At 41.2% G+C, this 16,757-nt stretch overlaps 1 long non-coding RNA gene across 1 annotated transcript; it reads left to right on the top strand.

Moving 5' to 3' along the window:
• Nucleotides 1-12,032: 12,032 nt before the first annotated feature.
• Nucleotides 12,033-15,783, top strand: LOC147256040 (uncharacterized). The gene is made up of 3 exons (XR_015117731.1): nucleotides 12,033-12,399; nucleotides 14,985-15,101; nucleotides 15,587-15,783. It is a non-coding gene; the product is annotated as an uncharacterized LOC147256040 (long non-coding RNA).
• The last annotated feature ends 974 nt before the right edge of the window (nucleotides 15,784-16,757 follow it).

Below are 16,757 nucleotides of genomic sequence, written 5' to 3'. Positions count from 1 at the left end.
CAATGCTAATAAAGCACTTTAAACTTTAAATCAAGCATTTTGTTTTTTCATATAAAAATAGATACATTTCTATGCATCTAAGGAGTTTTGGGGATGTCCCATTTTTTTTTCGCCTGTGCGGCTTAGGGTGCGAGGGGGGCGTCCCTTGTTTCTATTTCTGAAAGGTGACAACCCTCGATATATTACCTTAATGTTTTTTAGCACAGCCCTGCTTTATCCCACGTGCGGTGACATCTTAGCTAGCTGCATAGTTTAAGATGATTTGGTTAAGAGACATGGCTACGTGGTTGCTGCTGGCGTGGACTATAGAACCTGACTGCTGCTCGTCATTGCTAGCATGGCAGAGCACCAGCAAAGTACTTAGCTGATCATTCGAGCTCACAGCAGCACACCACTGGAAGTGTTATAGTTGATTTATTTTGAGCACCCTCTAAATGAAACACAAGCTCAGTGTAACAGAAATTTTAATAATGCAGTCTTTTGAAATGAAAATCAGCTTCTGCAGACATTTTGTTTTGTTTCAGTTAATTCACCGTGGCCATGACAGAACCAACAGTGTACATCAATCTCAAATAAATGTATTTAATGTCATAACATTTATTTCACACGCTCAACGCCATCAACTCCCTGCATGCCTGCAGGTCCCCCCATCGCTAATTGTACTTCCTTCTCTCTGATCTTTTCATAGTCTTTCCCACTTGATGATTTCATCACAATATTTTAACCAATGTTTTAGAATACTTTGCATAATTCTAAACATCTGTCCTTTCCTTCTTTCAATGGATTTGTACAGTAGTCACAGTTCAATCCATTTATTGACATGCAGAGAAAAAGCCAGTAGCCCCAACCCGTGTCTACCTGTAGCTAAGCAACCAGTACCCCTACCCCTCCGTCTGCAGGGACTGATTCAGTACGCCTACCACTTTTAGCTAATGGAAAGGACCCAGTACTAGTGCTGGGCGATCATACACATTTATGACTCAATATGATAGCAATTATGTTTTTGGCATATGTATTTGATTCCGATATTTTCAGTGATTTTTTTTTTTATGTTTCACTTAAAAGACAACCCACATGAATAATACTGTTCATTTGACAGCTTTAATGTGCCTAACCTTTGCTTTTTTTTCTTTAAAAGAGTAAAATAAATTTAGAAAAACACATAAAATTAAATAATTAACATAATACTAACTCAAATATCAAAATAAAACAAATATAAATATGAATGCAACAAAATGTCACAATAAAGCACATTAATAATTAACACATGAATTAAATAAGATATTGTAATAAAACAATAAAAAATATAAATTTGAATGTATTCAATGATTATAATGAAATGATCACAACTCAATGATCTACATATTTCACATTTTTATAAAACAAAGTTAGAAAAGAATAAAATTGACAGCATTTTGACAGAACTGGGTTAATTCAGGAAATCCCATTTGAATGAGTGGCTCAGTTTCACCCCGGCCTTCGGGCTCAACTACTCTATTTGAACAAGCTTGTAGCTAACTTCATGCTCACAGTTTAGCCTCATATTGTAAGCTAGTAATGCATTAACACATGTGTGAAATTGTTTCAAATGTCTCGATAATTGTTCAGAGACAACACTCATAAAACCAACAAGATGAAAAATGTGACAAAGACCGTTACTGTGAGTAATATCACATATATATATATATATATATATATATATATATAAAATTGTGATATTACTCACATATATATGTATATATATATATATATATATATATATATATATATATATAAAATTAATAAAATAATTGTTTTATGAATTGGTTCACTCTTAAGACATTTTCAGCTTGTGTCACATATTTATATGACATGAAAAGTAAGATCCTTTATTTAAATTCTCAGAGTAGAAGCTTAAACCAACCTCTTCACCATGACTGCTGTTAAAATCACACTGTGTTCATGTCACTGAATCTGGCGGCAGTCAGACACAGTCAGAGATTCACCTGGTTGCAGGGGAGCACGATTATTGAAATAATTATGGAAATAAAAAGATTTCATAAGCCAATTTGAGTAATTTCTGTATGTTACCCACTCATATTGAAATCAGCAAATAAAACAACACATGAAGCTGGGGGGGTGGAAGAGAAAGACAACAAGAGAACATTCACCCACTACCAATTTTTTGGACTCATGCTACCAGCTCTTTGATGTCTTAAGTTTGGAAAAATAAATATTCTGTCAGTTCACTTAAAGCAACTTCTGTCTGAAGCATGAGGGAAATCATTTACCACAGTGTGTGGGCAACTTCCTTGCAAGCTTCTTGATCTGTCATGGCAGTGACAATCAGTAGCCCGGAGTGGAAGCTAACACTAACACAACAGCTACATAGACATGAGTATTCAGCAAGCTAACACTAACCTGACCAGCTAGCACTAACCCAGCTGGCACAAAGACATCAGAAGCCCTTACAAAGATCTTCTCAATTAAAGCACAGCTGTGCTGTTACTGATTTTGCAAGGTTGTGTTGTGTCTATCATTATAACCAATAGTTTTCATAGGTCTGAGCGGCAGCACAAGTTAGCGACTTGTAGCCAAAGCTAATGAACGCTGGTTAGCATGAAGTTAGCTGTATTCAGCCGCCTTTCTGAACTGACATTTTCCATTGTCTTATGAAAGAAACAACACAAACAAACAAACAAACAAAATGAGAACAGCTTCATACTGAATGTGGCTGAAATTCAAGCAATATCATGCAAGGGGAAGTGTTATTCTGAACATTATCTTTACATCATTCTGTGATTGGCTAAGGCACTTATCCTGCGGTCTCCTGGCTACCACCAAATCACAGCTTTGCTGATTTGATAGCTCAACCTTAATTATGATGTAGTTTCACCAAAGTCATTTATTTCTTAACAGTGTTAAGGGACAATAGGGTAGTGTTTCTTTACTTCATCGTTTATCGAACTCCACCAACACTAAAACCACCCAAATCGAGCATACTGGGAACACGTGGATCCTCCCTCCAACTACAGACCAACTGAGGTTCAAATGGAAGTACCCAGGCTTCTTTCTGTCTTTTTGTCCTCTTCAGGCCATCAGTTATAATTTACCCCAATGTCACACTATATCTGGAAAAATGTCTTTTTCCTTTTATCTTTTCTCATAGCTTGTTATGATGTAAGCTGCTAGTCACTATTTGTACTAGCATTGTTGCCTCATGGGCCTTCTAATTGTTCAATGCAACATGAAGGTTTGACTGCTGCTGGAAACCATCAACATATTGTTATGGATAAGGTCTCAGCTTTAGAAGAGTTGCCCCTCTCATATTGCAGCATGGAGCCCATCCTCCTGTACTTTTATTTCCCATCTCCACCTAAACTGAGATACATCTCTGAAACATCACACATCCTCTGAAATCACTGGCTTCCACTCCCAACTCACCAGCCCTGAGCAAGAGTGCCACCACTCATGGACAACTGTTCATGAAACCCACTCAACATACACACGAAACACATTTTTGAGAAAAGTTTCTTCACCATTAGCTGTAGGGATATAGTCCTACTTGACTGTTCAATTATTTGGTCAGTGTTCATTACATAACCACTAGCACCACAAAGCCAATCAAACACAATGTGACTTAAAAGGAAAAAAAAAAAAAAGAGTTTTTGAGATTAAATGAAAAATTCTAAATCAAATGATTTTACTGAGAAAAAAATTGCACAGCACTTGCTTGGGAGACCAGTATTGACCCAGTATTCTTAATCTTTTCCACATATCTATGTTTTTCTTTTTTGTACTACGGACCTTCCATTGAGTCCTTGATAAAGTCTTTTACATAAACACATCTTTCTGTCACTGCTTGTTCCTGCAACATTCATATAGTTTTCTGGGGTTTAAGGGGTTCGACAGCAACGCCATCTCTACCAAGAAAATGCAGAAGATCTAGGCAGATTCTGATACCTACCCTCAGCTAGCAGGAAGCCATGTGGAGATCGGGAGCCCCTGGCAAACATCTTTGAGCTGCCTCTTTATTTGAGTTGAAAAAGGAACGCTGAAGACCTGGAGAACAGCGACCGGCCCTACATTACAGTAAGAAGCTATCGGTTAAATTCATGACATTTATGAAAGCACTGTGATGAAGTGTCATGGCTGAGTTACATGTAATATATATTGCTGAAGCCTAGTTTTGGGGTCTTCCCTACGTTCCCACATTTAAAAGAATTTGTTTTCTTTTTTTGGGGGGGGGGGGGGTCTGGCACAGATTTGAATAGGGTGCTGGGAGAGAGGTTCAGTATGTCTACTGACTCAGTGTTACACAAACGTCTTCACTCTTTGTTGGAGCTTTCAGGAAATGGACTCCTCGGTGTTGTTAATCTTGCATGTACATGAAACAGTCTGTAGTTACGTGTGTGCTGAATCGCACTGTCATCACATGTTTACAGTGGAGGGTGTTACCTCCTGCTGAGCAAAGGAAGTATCATCAGCTTGATGAACTGAGTGGTCTGCTTGGTACAATCCAACATGCTCACATCCAATGCATGCATGCACACACACACACACACACACACACACACACACACACACACACACACTCACACACACGCACATCAATACACTCAAGCTGATGAAACAGTCCTGCTTGTATCAGTTGAAATCAGAGAGGTGATTTTATGTAGCGGAAAAATACCAAGAAGAGGAAATATGAAAGTTAAGGCTGTGCAGTGAGCAAAGATGAGAGTAAGTCTCATGTGCAAGTTAGAAGTATGTCTCAAGTCCTAACCAGGTTTTAATTTGGAGTGGACTGTGCCAAATCATGTTCAGAGACCTCCCCGATTGGGACCAGCGGCTAGCTCACTGGTTCACACTGTGTTGTCTGTCCTGTCACTTTTTTCTCCATAACATTACTCATAAATTCCTTGCTTACCAGTTTTCTAAGCACTTTAAATGTGATTTTACCTGAATGGGGGAGGTACAATGTTTTTATTTTTGTTGCTGTTGTTTTATTTTTAACATATGATAGACATGAGCAAGCGAATCTTATCATTGAAATTGTTCAAACCGGCTTTGTGTATCATAGTTTTCACAGGGAGCCAATGACATCATAAACAGACAGAAAATGTCACCTCCTCCAGTAGACTGCCAAATAGAAAAAGAGTCATAATTGAATTCTCTCTCCTTTGCAATGACCCAGGGACATTAGCATCAGAGGAAAAAGAACACTAACATTGATTCAGAGGGCTGCCTGCAAATCACCTATGTGGAATTTAAATTATTAAAGTGAATGCTTTGATTATTGTTGCCTACATTAAAATATATATTTTTTTAGGGATGAAAAATTTTGCATTCTTTTCAAACCATCTTTGATGGGTTGTGTTGTGTGGTGTCCCAGGGGGCTGGATTCTATCCCTGCTGGCTTCAGGCGAGGGCCAACACATAGAGACGGACAACCATTCGCTATCACATCCACACTTACGTTAAATTTAGAGTATCTTATTAGCCTCGTCCCCTCTTGATGTCTTAGGACTAGGGGCGGAAGCCAGAGTACCCAGAAAGAACCCACGCAGGCACAGGGAGAACATGGAGACTCCACACAGAAAGATCCCGTGCTGGAGACGCTGCCGTGTGCCAGAGCCGGAGCTCAAACCCAGAGCCTTCTTGCTGTGAGGCGACAGCGCTAACCACTGATTTTGAATGAAATAAGATCAATATTGTGATGTCATTACTCTTCAGTAAGTTTTTCGTATTTTGTCAACTCTGTAGAATATCTCACCTAACAGTTTAGTTTTTTATCATACAATATAGATTTAATGTGATGAACTTAAATAATAACTCAGTATTTGTATGTGTCCACTTCTCAAGATTCAGAATCATTGCCATCTATATCCAACAGTTAATCCGTTTATTTTGTACACATTGAGAGTATTTTTCGGCAAAATGTCTACATAATGGTAATTAGTTTCTCCACCTGTCATAGTTTATCTGTAATGCCTAAATGAGTTCCAAGAAAAAGAGAGTATTAGAACCTGTAAAATAATAATTTCCTCTGAAGAAAAGTGCTGCACATGTAACCAACTGATAACTATAAATACAAGCAGACAAATTTAGAAACGAGTAATGTTGAATTAAAAGGTAGTTAGTACAAGTACCTGAGATGAGTTATAGTTTAGCCAGATATTTTTTATGTCAAGTTCAAAAAAATATTCTGCTGGAAATATATATTTTAGGGTTAACAGGTCACTTTTTAAGATGTTATCTGCTCAATCTGCCTCCATACAACCCTGTTGTACTTTTAGAGCAGTTATTTACTTGAGTCCTTTCAGAACTGCTTCAATAGCAACATCACCTTGGAAAAAAGGAAAACTCCAAGTACCACCATTGTGACCTGGGTTAAAAATGCGGTAGCATAGTGGTAGATTGGAAAAACGATGAACATCACACTAGTGTGGGAGCTTCCATTTTCAAGAAGAGGTATGAAAGCAATTTGACACATCGTCTTTTGTTAAGAAAGCAAGCATGGGTTTTTGGTCAGCTAATCGCAATTTTCATACCAAATGTCAAATTTTGCTAATGGTTGTAATTTTACTATGACATTTTTTTTTTAAATCTTGCAAATATTGTTAAATTTTCATTTTTTTCTTATTTATATCTTACTTTTCTAACTTATATCTTCATTATAAAGGACTTGATGCACAAAATGGCCCTTTGCATGTGAAGAAGAGGGCCTGGGTTGACAGAGCACATTAGTAACAACAGTTTTGATACTCATTATCTTTGACTGCGACTCTGACTTTTGTTGCGCTAGTTAACACAAAGAAAGATTGGCTCTATCCAACTTGTTTCGTAGCACACCCCTGAGGATGTGCTCAGGCAACTTCCTGTCTGTCCAGCAAGAAGGATGCAGTATTTAATCAAATTAGCCATATATTAACTGCAGCGTATGCAAGGTCTCCTCATCCTTGGTGTCTGAAGAGCCGTAAAACAGAGGCACGGAGAGGGCAGGATAAAGGTAACCGCAATGGTGCAGCAAAGTATCTTAAGTGGTAGAAAAAAAAAATCCCATGGCCCATTAATTTCCAAATTAAGTGCTGCCTGCCAGCACACATTCTGTCCTTAGTCATAAAGTGATTGACGTAGAGGTTACTGCCGCCAGTCTTTATGTATCTAACCCTTCAGGGCCCGTCTCAATCTGCTCCCTCAGGCTGCTTTTGTCTCTGCGTGTTCTTGTGATCCAGCCAATTAGCATGCCATGTTAGCAAGCATGCACCACGCAGGGCTGAATATGCCCAAACCTGCCTCTCCGATTTCGGTAATTGCACTGTGCCTCATTATCTCATTTTGCTAAGCTAGTGCTTGTGTGAATGACTGTGCAGATTTGTTTGTGCATGCACGCCTGTGTTCATGCTTGTTTGTGCTTATGCTGTACATTTAATTACATCAGCGAATGAAGTCACTGCTATTGCTCTGCAGGGAGCACTGTTTGCCTTCCCAGTTAAAGGTTTAGTTTGGCGCGTTGAGTGCAAAGCGACGTGGCAGCAGCGTGCTAGTAATTCATCCTGGATCCAGAGAGGTGGGCAAATGGCACTGATTGTCTCTTAGCGGTTCATTAAGCAGCAATAAGGTCAAACATTAGCCCCCAGCCATATGAGCTTCATGACTGCTGACACCACTGATACCTGACATCTGCCTCTCTACAGACTCTATCTTTAAACAAGCCATTCAGTATGCCAAAGACAATCACATACCAGTAAATTCATCATCCAACAGGAGGCTGATAGAATACGTTATTCTGTGTGTTCTGCCGCACACCTAGAGGCTAATCCAAAGGTTACTGTAAACACATATAGATTCAGAATGGTGAAAACATCAGGAAAATGTCAGACCATTCAAAGAGCATGAAAAGGAGGGAACAATGATGAGAGGAAGGGGGAGAAGAGGAGGCATTAGAATATCCTGCACAGTGCATCTGAGGCTGGTTGGAGGCTTAAGGTAAATTACCTGTAAATTAGCATTCAAGCACAATCTTATAGTTACAACAGGCAAACAATCTGTTGTGAAGTCAAGACAACTGCTGAGGGAAACGCATTTGCAAGGAGGAATTGCATTTTCTCAAGGGGGCGATTTATTTTGGCAAGCAAATATGTTATTATCACTGTCGTGAACGGGGCTTGTCACTCCTTCTGTCTTTATTATTTCTCTGCAAGTCAGCTGCCTCTTCAATATAATATTACAACCGACTGCACTTTCTTATCTCCGTGTCTTTTCCTTTAGTTTTTTGACGTTCCTGCAAAACATGGCTGCAAATGTTTAACAACAAATTAGCAGGAAACAACATATCCTAGCAACACATGCTACGAGGCACTTTTATTGCATTTGAACTAAAGCAGCAAAGATGTGTTCTGTATAAAGGTGTATTTCTCTCTTCCCCCACCATACTTGAGAACATCGTGACCCTGAACCACAGGGGACTGCCAAGGCTTGAGCAGACAGTGCAGAATTTGGGTGGATGTGAGTTTCAATTCATCCAGCATATGATATAATATGTAAAACAGAGTGAGTAGCATCCAACCTCTCAAGATTGCTGTGCACCTCAGCCAGCCTGAGTACTGACTTGCTTGGCTGATACCATCTAGCAAGTGGTCCTCCACAAGGTGAACGGGCTCCTGAACAATGAACATTAAAGATTGCTTTAATTTAGTGTATTTCGCCTTTACTCACAAACAGATGTCCTGAGCTCAGGAAAAAAAAAAATCTCTTTCAGCGTTACTTCTTACACATTCATGTAAAGAAGTGAAATGAGGTGCCACAGTCAGTCAATGACCCAAAGGGTTAGTAGCCATCTTTAATGTCCATGTGAACGCCAGAAAAAGGAAAAAAAAAAAAAAAGTTGCTTTTGTTGATCAGTTTGGTTCTTTCTTTCAGTCATTCTCAGATCACTTGATCAGTTTTCCAGCCGTTCTTTGTGTCCGTCTGATCACCTTCCTTGCAGTTGCTGGTTATGTTAACGGTAAGTTGTTTCAGCTTAGGTAGTCCTTACACATTTTGTTTTTTCTTAAGATTTTGCTGATAAATCTCCATTCCACATATGTGCTTGGTGCCTGCTGCTGTTAATTTGAATATGGTTCTATTCCTCCTCCACAGCACACCACACAAATTTAGTATCCAGCCTGCTTCCGTCTCATCCACTTGTAACAACCTTATTTACCATCCATCGTCTATCCATCGTCATCTTCCGCTTATTCCTACACATTAAGGGTCACGGGGGGGCTGGAGCCTATCCCAGCGTCAACGGGCGAGAGGCTGGGCACACCCTGGACAGGCAACCTTATTTACATTTGATTCAATTCCAAACAAGTTGGATTGGCAGAATAAATCATTTGCTTCAATCAGAAGCCACTTTTAACTCCAGATGGTGCAGTTAACACTTTTTTTCCCCAGTAAGATCTCCGCTTTTATCTTAAATTGCTTACTAACTTTGCCTAGAAAACTCTTTCAAACTCTTGAAACTTTGACACGCTTAATGTGGTTCCCTTGTAAAAGGTTAGCTGTGCCATTCGAACACACAATTACCTTGTGAGTTACATTAATGCGAATACAACCCAATGTTATCTTGTTTGACTCAAATCTGTTAAGCACACCTGTGTCTCATCACCTCGTGTCTTGCTATACGAACCCCGGTAATCCTCCCTCACGCTGCCAGTTTGTACTATGTTCCCAAATTCTCATGTTCAACCTCCCCACGGTGTTTCATGAGTACTACACTGCTTTTACTGACATGAGCTTGAGTTGTGCATTCGTGAGTCCTCCACCTTTGAACCAGTTGTGATGTCATTCAGAAGGTGAAATGGGTATTTTGTCAATTTATTATGATTATCATTATTTTATGTGGAGTGTGTGGAGTCTGCATATTCTCCTGTTCCTGTGTGGGTTCTCTCTGGTACTCCAGCTTCCTCCCACAGTCCAAAGACATCAAGAGGGGACGAGGCTGATTGATACTCTAAATTGACCGTAGGTGTGACTGTGAGTGTGAATGGTTGTCTGTCTCTATGTGTTGGCCCTGTGATGGACTGGCGACCTGTCCAGGGTGAACCCCACCTCTCGCCCGTAAGCCGCTGGGATAGGCTCCAGCCCCCCTGCGACCCTTAACAGGATAAGCGGAAGAAAATGGATGGATGGCTGGGTTATTATTCGCTTTGTAGATATGCAATACCACATACTGCAGCATGCCAGGGATCACTTCATCTTCACAATCCATCTCATCAGGTCCACCTTACTGCACGGGGACATGTTCAAAGGGAACATCAATGCAGTTCCTGAAGACGTAACGGGGAAACACCCTGAAGGACCTACCTGAATTCAAGCAAGCTGGGAACAGAGCTTAGTCCACAGCAAGGATGAGTTCAAAGCCTGTGGTTGTAGTGCGAATGCCTAAAAATCCTCATCACCACGCCGCAATCATAGGGGAAGCTGTGAAGTGCTTCTCAAACGTTTCTCAGAAAACATTTCCAAGGAGAGTGTCTTGACGATGTTGTTCACGGAGAACAGACTGGTGACTGCTGCTCATCCCACATGCTTCTCGCCAGTCTAATACATTTTTAGGTGCTTTTGAGTTCAACCTTCCTGTCATCTTAGCATTTAGGTCCTTCTGCAGCCACCTCCCAACCACTAGCATTACAAATGCTGTTTTTAAGAGTTGTTTTGTTTTTCTGTGCAAATATATTAAATTTATTGTTTGCATCTTTAAAACATTAAAATCCCAAATTGATTTAAAGACAGATAAAGGGACATGGGGAATACATCCTCAATTCTGGAAAAAACAGAATAAAAACCTTTGTATGATTGTGAGTAAGTGGACATTTAATTTAAACAGCTATCAGGTGGGCAACGCCAGTGTTGATTGGCCTTCAAAAAATATTTTAGCACCAGCCACCTCTGATAAGAAAACCCAATCAAAGAGGGCTCCATGCTGAATTGATCAATATATTCTGGTATTTTTAGGGTTCATTAAAATATCACACCCTCTCAAACTCTATTTCTTAATGTCCAACATTTCAGCAATAACATGTGGCCTGAAATTAGATGTTGTAGTGAACTGACATGAAGGAGTGTGCTAATTTATATCAGGAGAAATTAAAAAGCAGATGAGCTGTGACAGTGTTAACACAAGAGGAAAAAAAATGAGACAAAACTATTCATGTTGGAATCCGTTTTCTAGTGCACGACCCTTTCACCTCATTGACTCTGAAATTGAATCCTGAACTCTGATGGAAGGAAATGTGCTCTTGAAGGCAGGGTTGGGAGGTGACAGAGATGTAGAGACAGTGAGTGAGCACACACTCCATTAAATCAATTAAGTCTGCTTGCTGCAGGATCATGGGCAGGAGGATAATTACTCAGGGAGAGTGATCAGAGACTAATCTAATGATGATGCCCTTTGCTACCCACTACCAGACTTGATGAAGCAGCACTCCTGTGGGACTAGGCCCCGGCTGTGAAAATCAGGTAACACACAGACACACACACGCGCACACACACACACACACACATATATGCAGATAGAGGACATACAAGCTCTACTAGTCAAGGAGCATGAGAGAAAACGCCAAAATGAAAAAAAGGATAGTCACTACCATTCTAATTGACTGAATTTATTTGAAGAAAAATGTCTTACAGACATTTGTGACATAATATTTGAATGATAAATGCAACATAGAAACAAGTTCTAAATGGTATTGATCTTTGAAATGTGTATATTGTGGGGATTCCTCCCCCATAAACTCCCTGCCTTCCTGCTCCCTCTGCTGCATGAGGAGTGGGCGTGGCTCCGACAGCTGCACACCTGAGAGGAATCACGATCATCACCCACCTACAAAACCGGCTTGTGGAGACTTCACCCTTGCCAGTGGATTCCATGTCTTCTGTGGTTTGTTGGCCCTCTAAGAAGCTTCTTACTACTTACGCTAAGCAAGCTTGAGCTCCTTCTTGGAGTATTCTGGCCTAGGCCATTAAAATATTTATGTTGCCCAAGTGTTCATCGGCTCTCTGCTTGTCTTCTCTCTTTGCAGTGCCTCCACGAGCCCACACCACACCGGCCCTCCTCAACACATCACCTTACAGTTTCCACCTTGTTTAATAAATCCATTTCTATTGCACCCTCAACCCGCCTCCGATTTTAGCTCTTGGATCCTCCACTACAACCCCCGGTTTCATACCATCACAGTAATCCACTGGCCCAACGAAATGGATCCAGCGAAATCGGACAGGATGTCAGAGGCCATCTCCAACCAAGGAGCCCTGTTGGGACAGCACGAAGGCGTGTTACGTAGCGTAGCTGGCTCTCTGGATGAACTCTCTCGTCAGGTGGTTCAACTCCACACTCGGCTCAGTGAACTGTCACTACAGCTCCCTTCAGCTTCCCCTGTGAGTACTCCTGCTGCCTCAGATCCTGCTTCTTTCTCTCATACCCCCCAACCGTGTAGAGAACCTTTTGTGTCTCCACCAGAGCCTTACACTGGGGATTTTGGGTCCTATGGGCGATTCCTATTGAACTGCGAGTTAGTGTTTAGGCTACAGCCCTCCAGTTATTCGTCGGATGAGGCAAAAACAGCGTATATGGTCAATCTGCTCAGGGGTAATGCAGCTAAATGGGCCACTGCCCCTTGGGAGGGGGGCTCGCCTGTGTAGAGTTCTTTTTCGCAATTTAAGTCCCATTTTCGCAAGGTTTGACCACCCCGTTCAGGGACAGGAGACTGCTAAATGTTGTTCCTCAATCAGGGTTCACAAACGGTAGCCTGGTATTCAGTACAATTCCAGATTCTAGCCTATGAGTGTGGGTGGGATAACCAGGCTCCCAAGGCCATCTTTCTAAAGAGACTGTCTGAGGGTCTGAAAGACGAATTGGCAACTCGGGATGAACCTACCTCTCTCGAGGATCTAATATCACTACGCATTAGGTTAGATAATAGGTTAAGAGAGGGCCAGAGAGAGAGCAGCGAGTCATGGCAGGAGGGCTCCCTCTGCTGGCCGGTTTCACTCCCCCGAGGGGCTTCATTCTGCCCCATCCTCTCCCTTTCCTCGGATGCCCCCTGCTGTCTCGGAGTAACCCATGCAGCTCGGAAAGACTCAGCTGAGTTCCAAGGAGAGACCGCGACGCAACGATCAGAGAGCCGATGAACACTTGGGCAACAGCAACATACATATTTTAATGGCCTAGGCCAGAATACTCCAAGGAGATCAAGCTTGCTTAGCGTAAGTAGTAAGAAGCTTCTAAGAGGGCCAACAAACCACAGAAGACGTGGAATCCACTGACAAGGGTGAAGCCTCCACGAGCCGGTTTTGTTGGTGGGTGATCGTGATTCCTCTCAGGTGTGCAGCTGTCGGAGCCACGCCCACTCCTCATGCAGCAGAGGGAGCAGGAAGGCAGGGAGTTTATGGGGGAGGAATCCCCACATATATATAGAGAGAGAGAGATAGATGGAGAGAGATATTTAGATGCAGAGAGCCCCCCGCTCCATGCTGGATTGTTTGGCATAATGGAGACCATTGGAGGCGTCCACCACCCACACTATCCCCACTATATCATTTGAGTCCTTTTCTGTATTGCACTGCCCCCTGTTTAATGCGCACTTTATTCATTGTTTATTGTCACTCTTTATTCTGCATCACAGCTTGATGCAATGCATAAGGGTCATCCTTTTGTGTTAATGGCTTAATAGTTCAAGTACTTCAGTTAGTACTAGTAATCATTGCTATTATATTTGTTGGGCTTGAGTTTATAATTTCTTTTTTTTTACCCTGTGCAGCTTTTGTTTTGGGGCAGCACGGTGGTGCAGTGGTCAGCACTGTCACCTCACAGCAAGAAGGTTCCTGGTTCGAGTCCTGGCTCCATCACAGGATCTTTCTGTGTGAGTCTCCATGTTCTCCCTGTTCCTGTGTGGGTTCTCTCTGGTACTCCAGCTTCCTCCCACAGTCCAAAGACATCAAGAGGGGACGAGGCTGATTGATACTCTAAATTGACTGTAGGTGTGAGTGTGAATGGTTGTCTGTCTCTATGTGTTGGTTCACCCTGGACAGGTCACCAGTCCATCACAGGGCCAACACATAGAGACAGACAACCATTCTCACTCACAGTCACACCTATGGTCAATTTAGAGTATCAATCAGCCCAGTCCCCATTTCCATGTCTTTGGACTGTGGGAGGAAGCTGGAGTACCAGAGAGAACCCACACAGGCACAGGGAGAACATGGAGACTCCACACAGGAAGACCCCGTGCCCAAGCTGGGACTCGAACCTTCTTGCTGTGAGGCGACAGTGCTAACCACTGCACCAATGTGCCACCCTATGCAAGGAATATATAAAGAATTACAAGAGGTGAGTCCAGTTGCATAAACTGATTATTCTTTAGAATTATGATGACCTGGATGACTGAGAATATACACAAATACATATAAGGAATTACTTTTTGAATGCACCCCTCCAAAAGTGACTGTAAAGCTCATGGAAGCAGCTTCTGGGTCCCAAAAAGTAAAATTGAGAATAAGATCTTCAGTCACATATTTCAATACCTGATTTCCATTTATTATAACCTCAAATAAAATCAAGAAAGGGTCTATTTTACTATTTAATGGGCAAGGCAAGGCAATTTTATTTGTATGGCCCGTTTTCACAAACAGTTTGTCTCAAAGGGCTTCACATGGCATCATAACAACATCCTCTCCCCTTAGACCCTCACATCGACTGAGGAAAAAAAAAAACGATCAACGAATCAAATTCAATCAATCAATCAAAATGAAGCATTCTTAATTTCCTTATAAATATGAATTGGGAACCAGATCAATTCTCTGTTAACATTTTGATATCGTGCTTTTATGTCATGACAGTATTCAAAGCATTTTACAGTGTTGCCTCAGTCGCGCGCGCGCGCACACACACACACACACAGGCTGTCCTATAAGGTGCCTACCTATTCATCAGAGGTAATTACAGGTTTCGTATCTTGATCAAGGGCACTTCAGCATGGTCATCGGGGAAACACAGGATCGGACCAGCAACACTTTGGATGCAAGACGGCCACTCTACCTCTGAGCCATGCCTTCTGAAGATGAGTCTGAAACAGATATCTGTGAGCTGCTGAGTACAGAGACCAATATACTCCTCTGAGTCTCGTCCCTGTCACCTCTGAAGCGTTCCCATGTTTTCTCAAAATAAAATGTGATTCCACACCACCAAGTCAAGGGGTGTGCTGAACTTGGGCAAACGAGTAACGTGTTTCTTGGCACGTAACTCACTGCCTCTTCTCCCTGTTCACCTGCTTATTAGCTATACTACTACTCTTGGTTGCAAAAACATTTTTGTGATTTCACTGTATTGAAGGCAAAAAGGTGTCACTATACAGAGTGACCATTAATTTGATAAATCACTGTTTAGATTTCAGGGAGCAAAAAAATTTCAATGCACGACAAATAACTTAGAAGTTGCATTTTTGATTATACAGTTCTCTTTTGATTTGAGTCACACTGCAGAGATATTTATTCTCCTCCTTTCTGGTCAACGGTTAATACTTCAGCACTGCAGTTAATCTTTTTCTACTCTGTCTGTGTCTTTCAGTTGGCCCTGCAAAGGCAAAAATTCTCCCTCCAGTGGATTTCCATTTGACAGAGAGTGGGCTGCTTTTGAACTTTCACTGACTGAAGCCTTGACTCACAACCGAACTGTTCACACAGCATGAGTGGCTCGGGTCTGTGGTTGTGGTGTGGTGTGAGCTGTAAAGAGGTTGATGTCAGAGATGAAGAGACAGTGGTGGAGGGAGAGAGAGTTTTACATATATATATATATATATATATATATATATATATATATATATGTGTATATATATATATATATATATATATATATATATATATGTGTGAATGTGTGTGTATATTCCACCGTTTTTGCTTGTGCAGTTTCTCTTTCATAGTTATAACAGGGAAGGTTAAAAAAAAGAGAAAAAGACATCCTTCCCAGTGTCTGGAAGTTCAATTCAATTCAATTTTAATTAAAGAAACACGCCAACTTTTTGAGATACATACTTATTGCCCATTCTTCCCATTGCCAGTTCTTTCTGTTCTTTTGTTGTACAAGACGAGGTTGTGGTCTTTGTCTGAGTCTGTTAACCTTACTGTGAAATGAAGAAATCTTCGTCTGTCCAGGTCCACTTGTTCCCCAGCCAGGTGGCCAAATCCATATGAAATTGCACATGGCCACAAATAATTTCCATGAATCAACGGCCAGATTGACATTGATAATAATCCTTCTTTCCTGATTCAGTAATTTTGAAATAAAACTCCCATTACAACCTACATTGTGGTGAAAGGTGGAATTGGTCTGCATAAATGCCATGTCGACATTTTTTTTGATGCAATAACACATTTTAACTCTTCTTGGAAAGACATCATTAGGTCACGTCAGTCAAAACGTTTGTAAAGCACTCAAGAGCTCTGTACAGTCACAAAACAATGTCATGATTCTGAACGTTACAGTCTACTTCTATATACAGGTCTGTGGCCTGCAAGGTCACAACAATCAGATTTACTCAACTCTGCATTTATTATTTAATTTTTGCTTGTAGGGAAAAATGCCATGATGTGGCATTATGACGCCCTATTATGGTGCGCTGAAATATAACTATTCAGGTTTCCAATGGTCTCATTTTTAAGTAGCAATTTTTGTACTTTTTTCTACGATACTCAAGACGTTTCACTCATCAGGAGCAATGAAGGGTTCAGTGTCTTGGTCA

The sequence above is a fragment of the Aulostomus chinensis genome, chromosome 9 (assembly GCF_037954235.1).
Source record: "Aulostomus chinensis isolate RoL2024-O1b breed Wild chromosome 9, RoL_Achi_v1.0, whole genome shotgun sequence".
Taxonomy (NCBI): Eukaryota; Metazoa; Chordata; class Actinopteri; order Syngnathiformes; family Aulostomidae; genus Aulostomus; species Aulostomus chinensis.
This window is presented reverse-complemented; position numbering and strand designations above follow the sequence as displayed.